The 8,511-nt window shown below is 34.5% G+C and overlaps 1 long non-coding RNA gene across 1 annotated transcript; it reads right to left on the bottom strand.

The window, feature by feature from the left end:
- Nucleotides 1–723: 723 nt before the first annotated feature.
- LOC138124700 (uncharacterized) lies at nt 724–1,649 on the bottom strand. The gene is made up of 2 exons (XR_011157244.1): nt 927–1,649; nt 724–846 (listed from the first exon to the last, which is right to left on the bottom strand). It is a non-coding gene; the product is annotated as an uncharacterized lncRNA (long non-coding RNA).
- Between the last annotated feature and the right edge of the window lie 6,862 nt (nt 1,650–8,511).

Raw genomic sequence — 8,511 nt, 5'->3', positions numbered from 1 at the left:
AAAATGAATTCACGGAAGAAAGGTACGGGAAGTGAAGTGAACATAACCTTAACCATGATTTCGTGTCAAATTGTTATACAGCTGGTCCATATGTCCAAATTTTAGGGTGGTACAGTATGGTTTTTTACTTCATTTTGACACTGACAATTGTTTATTAAAAAAATTTCACTATATAACATTATTAAAAGTGATTCCAGATATTTCTTAGCCTTGCTTTTAACATGGAATACGATTTTAACATTTTCAACTCATAGTTCTTTCCGTCATCCATTATATTCTATATGATACTTCCCCTCGATTTTTTAAGTAACAAATTCAACTAAGTAAGTAGTTGATCTCAGAGATTATCTTAACAAACCAACAAATAACATAGGCCGTGAGGTGACACATCCGTACGCTGGCGCTGCTTATATTAAAATCGACGAAACAGAGATAAGCAAGGCGAGCTCATTACTTGACTACATATATGGTATAGATTTATCTTTACTGCTCAGCTCCATGACAGCATATCGTTGTGAAACAAAGTGCAGAATATGATGGGGAACTTTCCCTTTGCAATAAATTTTGTTTGAAGAAAATCGATCGGTTAGTTTTTGACTAAAGTGGGTTCAACGGAACACCAGATAGCCAGAGAAAAAATTGCAAAACTGCTAAGATATCTTGCGTGTCGTTGAAACAACCCGAAAAGTTTGAAAATTTGTTTAAATATTTAAATGACAGGCAGACACTTCAGTTTTATTTATTTGTGTAGATAGATCTGGTAGTATTTTTTTGTCGACTTTGGTCTCCTTCAGCCGTGCGTGATTCGATAAATCCGTGGCCAGATTCCGTTTCGAATTCCTAGCCCTATAGAAAATTAGTTTTAACGGATTTGGAGCTTTTGACAGCTGGGATTGCAGGGAATGGGACCATTTAAATAAATTTACCCAGCTCTCGAAGTTGCGGGCGTTTATCACTCTCCTGTCTGCATTTTTGCCGAATTTTTTAAAGACAAATAAAATTTGAATATTTTTCCTTGCCGCTGGCTCTTTGAATTATTGATCGGTCGGTCACTGACGTACCCCAATATTTTCCCAGTTCCTTCTTGCGCGATCTCTCGCCGTCGCCCTCCTCCACTGTCCTGATTGCCGTCGGACGTCGTTTATCCATCTCATTAATGGTCTTTGCTTAACCAGCATCTCCACTCCATTTAACAGTTGGGTGCTTTCTCGGCTTGCGACGTCGGATTGTACGTTTCTCCTTTCGAGAAGAACTCGGTGATGGTCGAGGGTCTGGAACAGTTTCGGCTTCTCGTACGCGACTTAACCCGAACTTGATTTTTCTTGCAATTTCCGTTTCCGGATATTTCCGTTTATAACTGGATGTCATGTCCATTTCCGGCTGGCTGGCGAGATTTCTTCGGTTTTATGTTTGGTCCTGTTGGAAATTAAAAAAAAACTGGAATAAATGCTGTCACGTAATTTTAACTGAACTGGAGTTTAACAGAGGTAGTCGTTCAGGCTCACAATGCAATGTCATTTGATATATGTGCGTTGCTCTGTCGGTGTACTGTAATTTTTTTTTCCAACAGACGCTTAGATGTTGTTTTCAACGGACATGAAGCTTCAATGGAGTCTAAACGTCAAATAAATTAAATGAAATAAAAATTTGTAAAATTAAAAAGCAACATTCTTACAATAGAAATTTGTAATAAGATTTATTAATAAATTACTATTTATTAATCCTGTATTTAATGTTTTATCGGGTGTTCATTTAAATTTATCCTCAAAGTTGGCGTTGAAGAGTTGATTGAGGACGCACCTCTAGTCAGTCTGCAGAGTAAAAACACAAACGACGCACAAAGTGAGGTTAGCTGATCCGTGATCCGAGTTCTATGGTGATCCGTAATCCATGGTGCGTTCACAATCGACTCTTCAACGCCTACTTTGAGGATAAATTTAAATGAACATCCGATATTCATAGGTGTTGAACCTGAATTAAATTTGTTGCATTCTGCATGAATTTAATCAAAATTGTAGATACATATGAGTGCATATTGGATATTGATTAAAATAAATTTTGCATTTCATAAATTGAACGAAGCAAAAACTGTGATTCTGCTTTTGTGGTTGGAATAATGTGTATGATAAAAAGTGGTGTACAAATATTGTACATTTACCGGTTTTTGTATCATTTGAAAATACAGTTTAGTAATGAACAAAGTTCCACATTACATTTATGACTAAACAGTGTCAGTACATTGTTATATAAAAATCCCTTTATACGACTGTTAAAAAAACTCCATTATATTTCATTATTTTATGGCACAGTGAGAAAAAGCAAAAAGCGTGAAAGAAATGCCGTAGTGTGTCATTATTTTACTTTGGTGTTATGCAAATATAGGTATACATGTACCGTAATGACAGTTAAATTATTTCAGTTATAGATTTTCTCAGGACCAACCTATTTTTAAACTAATTTAGTTTTTGATCGGTAACTGGACTCGACAAAAGTCAGATGAAAGGGCGACTCTCTAAAACTCGTTTATTTCCTTTGTTTACTTCCTCCGGCTTTCCTAAAAATTGAAAATTTATTCCTTTTGGATTTATTAAAAATAGAGATAGATAAAGCCACCGTTCGGTCGAGAGCGACGCGTTGTATTGAGAGGAAAATCTCAAGAATTTAATAAGCCCTGTGTCGATGACTCCATCGAAGAAATTAAACTTACCATTCATTACACCAGTTAATTAAGAAATGAAATTAGGTGCAACATCTTAATTCCGTCGGAAGTATGCTTTCAAATAATTTAATTTCGATTGACGTTATTGTCGAGTGCATCCCCCCTTAAATTAATTTACTCGTTCTTCTTATCGGGCCTTGTTCGTGGGGAGGAACCTTGATCTCGGGACAGAAAAATGCTTTAAGATTATTGGATTACCCATCTTAATACACTACCTTAAAAAGCTTCGTTAAATAAGGCCCTCTCTCGGTCGCTTTGTTCATTAATACATCGTAGTTTTTCGTTAGGGAGTCGGCGAATAATCTGAATTTATTTTACGATTTTTTTTTGGAGGGTGTTCGCCGAAAACGGCGGAAATAAACATGAAGGGACCCTTCGGCGGTGTTTCGACGCCTCGTCCTGGAAACAAAAGCTTCTGACAGTTGGACTGGAAATGACGTCACGGAAGTGTCATAATTATGCAAAAAGTCGTTTTACATTCGGAAGCGTTTCCAGATCTGGATTATTTCGAAATTATCGCAATGCAGGTGTTTAAGAGGATTTCGTCTGAACGGAATTATGTTATTAGAGGGCTCTGCGATTTTTTAATGTGGATTATGAGGTTATTTAATGCGATGCGGTTAATCCGAGACGACATCGCAATTTCAAACATTTCGTCCAACATCCCTAAAAAATAATGGCAATAATTTATTTGTTTATTAATTCTTTTACTCAAAAACTGAGATGAAATTTTGGAAACAAGTCTACACCTTTTGAACTCTTAAGTAACCAACAGAACGTAATAATTGTCGTGTTATGAAGCTCGAGAATCTGGCCTGGAAGACGCGATATGCGGGATGTCTCAGGGCTCAATGCTGGGTCCTACGCTATTTTCGCTTTTATTAATGGTCTATCATTTAGTGAAACTAACACAGATTTTATTTTATATGGCGATGATACCACAACTTTGAACCATGGCAGAGATTTAGGGTAACATTCTTTGGTATTGCCTTAACTGCAGGATTAGTTGAGATCTGTTAATTCTCAATAATACCAAAATACAAAAAATGTGAATTTGTTTTTTTTTTTTTGTAGTAAATAAACTGATTATAAATGATAACATCGTAGTTGGTGTAGAAAACCACACAAACTTTGGATGTGCCACTAGCCTCATAACATGAGACAGACTAGTTTTGCAGATGGGGGTAGTTTTCACCGCCGGAAATCTGTCAACTGTCATCTAGGAATGTCTATGTATATAAAGCGGCACACCTAAAATTAATCACCCAGCCATCTACGATGTCATAATAATTTATAATAACCCTGTATCAGCGACGTTTTCCCAAAGATTAGTAATATTATTTTCAGCTTATAATCGCGCAATTTGCACATTTTTAGCTGTCAAATTTGACAAGTGTCGTTACAGTTAGAAATGATATATGTACTCAATTTAAAAAATAATGCAATTTTCAAAATAAAAATGCAAAGTTTTTCAAGTGTACGAAATATGTATGTGGAGAAGAGTAAACCTTTTTTAAATCCTAGGTCCCGGCGGTGCATCATCTTCACTTCGTAAGTCGGAATTACCGTGGCCGTTCTTTGAAAAGTGGAACATATTAAACGATTTGCGTCGAGCTTAGGGAAAAGTTTGTTGTATCCTGGACCCTAAGATAAAGCAACCCGCAGAAAAGCAGTTCATTCGCATTTATGGGCCATTCATGGCTGAAAGTGAAAGCATAGGAACTTAGATAAGACATAGGACTAGCCAACTCGCCACCCAGTATGAGAGATTTCTTGATAGCGGACAGATCCGGCACATAAATTTTACATACCCACCCAATAAGATTAATTCTAATTGCATGCGGTGAACGCTAGATTTATGAAGACGTTGCGATAAATTACTTGTCTGAAACCGATACTCGATCCAGATCATTACCGCTTTGATGACGACGAACAAGCAAGAAAATACAGAAGGATTAAGGTTTTTGCTGAAAATGCGGTTGATGTTAACAAAAAACGCCCGCATGGCCTAATGAAGGAAACATTGCCTACGTATTTTTAAAATATCGATTCAGATTGATAAACATTCAAATTAATAAGTATGATAGATGGATAAACAAGCTTATTGTTGCATTATGATAAAGTGTGATATTATGAATACAGTTCCTTAAATTTATGCCGTTTATTTTGGCGTGCTGCTGCACACGTGTGTGTAATTTCCCACTTATAAAAAAGTAGTGTTTTATACACTACCTCTAATACCAAAGGAAAAACGTTATTACATACATTATAAAGTACTTAAGATTAAAAATGAAACTTTTTGCTTTCTAAATTCTAGTTTTAATTTTAAATGGAAATGTTACGTGTCATTACTACTCAACGAATCAAATTTCATAAAAACGTTGCCACCCATTTCCCAAAGTATAATTATTTATTTATGAAAAATGAGGTTAGAAGTAGTTGTTGCAGTTGTTGGCTTGAAGAGTAAAAGTTAGAAACTAGCTCAACATGTTTTGACAAGAAAAGATTTACAGAATTAAAACAAGAAATTTCCATGTTTTCAATTATTGTTTATTTTAAAGTTTCAAAGAACTTTTTCTTGAAAACTATTAAAAGTAACATTTTCAGATTTGTAGGAAGAATGAGTTTATAATCGACTTTATTTCAGTAGAGTTTGGTAGTTGTTGCTGAACAAGAAAAGTCTGAATAGTTATTGAAGTAATTTTCACATGCATGCACAGTGTGAGTGTAAAATAAGGAATAAAATTCGTTCTGGCTTAGATCAAACTTTTCTCTTTCACTCAGTGGCGGCGCAAAGGGGGGCAACTAGAAAATTTGAAATGGCCGAGAGGTCTTTCATCCAATATTAAAAAAAAAATAATTAAAACAAAAAGGGATTTCAGTATATTCAGAATTAGACATGAAATTCGGTAGATTGGACCATAGTTTATTCGTACTATAAACAACAAATATGAATACCATTTGGATATCCGTCAGAAAGTTTGTGGGGTCATTTTGAGTAAATTATTTGTTGAAATATTTTTATTTGTTCTAAAATTTACTAGCATTCATTTTGGTTTTAGTCGATCCACTTAAAAATGCTTTCACTACTGGATAGAGGATAGAAAGATTTTTCAAAAAATATTTGGACTGTGTTGCCATTTCAAATTTTTGAGTAGCCCCCATTTTCACTACGACCCGGTGGATAATAGATGTACAATTTATGTGAGAAGATTAGAAATATAAATTGACCTGTCCTAGGATTTTTGGTAAAAGACATGAATTTAAGAAATTTCATTCCTTACTTTACGTTCGCACTCTAAAATGCATTCACGTTGTTTTGGCATAATGGTAGGCCATGGACATTTTACATTTAATTTGGTAATAAAGGTGTATGTTGAATTAGGTTATGTTTTTTTTTTTAAGTTTGAGGTTATAAATAGCGTCAATGTATAGTGCATTGTTGTCAGCTTTACTATTTGCAATAGAAGAATACTCAGACATTACCTTTTATAGTCCCTTGGTGTAAGTTAGGAGTATTTTACTCCTCGAACATTTGTATGGATTTTATTCAATAGAATTTTTTAAATTATACGTAAATAATATATAGTTTATTCACTTATCTTTATTGAGTTATAATATAGTAAATGTTGACAGTTAATTAAGTGTAACAAATTAAATTAATATTTGTCAATTATAGTCTATTGAAAATGTTTCATTTGCTTGCTTAATAAAATTGTGTTATTTTTTTGGGCTGTGTTATTTGAAGTTAAAATCAACCAGGATAAAATCAATATATTTTAAATTAAATATTTCTGGATGAAATGTATCAATGCATCTCCTCAGGAATATTTTTTGAATACCGTGGGACAAAAGAAATACTTAGTTAATTTTTCATTGCAAATGATCTATGTAATTGTATTGGTTAGAGAAAGAGCAACTCTTCAGCCCCAGTTGTGACCATAAAATTGGGACAGGATCGATAAAGTATTACTCTGGTTAACACAGTGTATGCAATTTGGTAACAGTTCGGCTAATTCGCATTTTCCGATCGGGCGTCTCCAGAAAATTACGAAATATTAAAATTTCCAATTCAACAGATGGTTCGCTCGCCTCGCAATCGGGTGATTTGCCAACACTTTTTCCGGTAAAAATTAGGCACAAACACAGAACGACAACGTCGATTAACCCTTGCTTGTAAAAATTTACGAACATCGGGGTTATTGATCCTGCACAAGCGGCGTCAGATTTGTATTTACACGGGAGCTACATCCCCGTGAAATATTGAAGGTGCTCATATTGCGACTGCCACTCGGAGGTGGATTGCTTCTTGCTCACGCACAAGATTCCATTCGGAACAGCTATTTTAAAACAATTCCAATTTGTCATTTTCAGACGACGCAATTTTATCTGCAAATCATTTCATCAACGGATCTTGCCTTTAGAAACGCAAGTTTTTGATTCGTGTTTTGATTGTTTTTCTAACAGTACTTACATGTTGATGTCGCAGGAAAAATATTTTGTGTGTTTAACGATTGAGGAAGCGCGTTCTCGCCAAGGAGACCTTTTCCAAAATATGTTTTGAAATATTCTATCATTCATTGTTCTTTCCTTGGAGCTTTCGTAATCGGGGAGGCTCTACCAGTGGCCATCGTACTGAAGTAGTGGTCAATATCTGACACGTGAAAAGAGTTTCTCTTAAATTTGATGACACCTTTTCTTTTTATTCCTCCCGATACTATTCTAGACTTGACCGAGAGGTTCCAGGAGGATTCGTGAGGGATAAATTAACTGAATGTTCGCATCTCAAATTCTTCTAATGCTGTCCATGTCCATATAGTTACTTATTTAGCTCAGTCATTTATCTGTTAGTCAAATTGTAATTCAATGACCGCAAGTCAGGATTAATAGTTCTTTCTTCTCACAAATTTTTTGTTTCGTATTTTTTGCAAAAATTTGTGCGAGGAGAAACGGAGAACAATATTAAAACAATATCCAACAAACGGGGGTACAATACCTATTGATTAGGTATAGTATGAACTTTTGAAAAAATGATAAAGGGTACTGTGGTTGCAATTTTATTCTTAAATACAGCAAACTAACAGTTTTGGAATATGTGAGTGTAAAGACATGTAAATTAATAAGTAGGAGTTGTCGAAGGTGTATCGAAGTTATGTTCTTGCCATAAATAATTTATGAAGTGTTTGTTTTTTTTGCTCATCAAAACTGCTCGGATGGAGTGGTAAGTAGGTGCCTTAAGTGGGGCACAAAGTTTCCCCATAATGTTAATTAATTTCACTTGCGACATAATTTTAAAGTTCCGAGAATACTGAACAGATTTACACGCAATTTTCTAGTTGCACGGTTTGTTTGTAATTAACACAATAAGATTACACTTTAAAGCAATAAGCCAGGCATAAAGTTTGGGCAATAACTCTGAAGTGTGTTCAATAACTGTAATCAGAGACAATTCTCTCAGTTCGTGCAGTTGGGTTTTGCGGGGGTCTCGCCGATATTAATCATTAACGGGAAACCATAAAACTGCATTGTTATTAAATATTTTAAAAACATTTTATTGACTTTGAAGTGTGGTATGGCGATTGAATTAATTTTTACCATTCGGGTTGACGGGTGTTAAATAAATTTGTAAAATTCAAAATTAATTGCACATTAATTTATTTGTTCTAAATGTAAATTAAGCAGAGAAATATCACATTTGATTAATTTAATGCATTTAATTTATTTGTCAATTAGTTTTATTTTCTCTTCTCTTTTAAACAACTATTGCTATTTTATTACTATTAATGTATAAT

This window comes from Tenebrio molitor, chromosome 2 (genome assembly GCF_963966145.1).
Source record: "Tenebrio molitor chromosome 2, icTenMoli1.1, whole genome shotgun sequence".
In the NCBI taxonomy this organism is placed as follows: domain Eukaryota; kingdom Metazoa; phylum Arthropoda; class Insecta; order Coleoptera; family Tenebrionidae; genus Tenebrio; species Tenebrio molitor.
The sequence above is the reverse complement of the archived record's forward strand: the minus strand, read 5'-3'. Positions and strand labels throughout refer to the sequence as shown.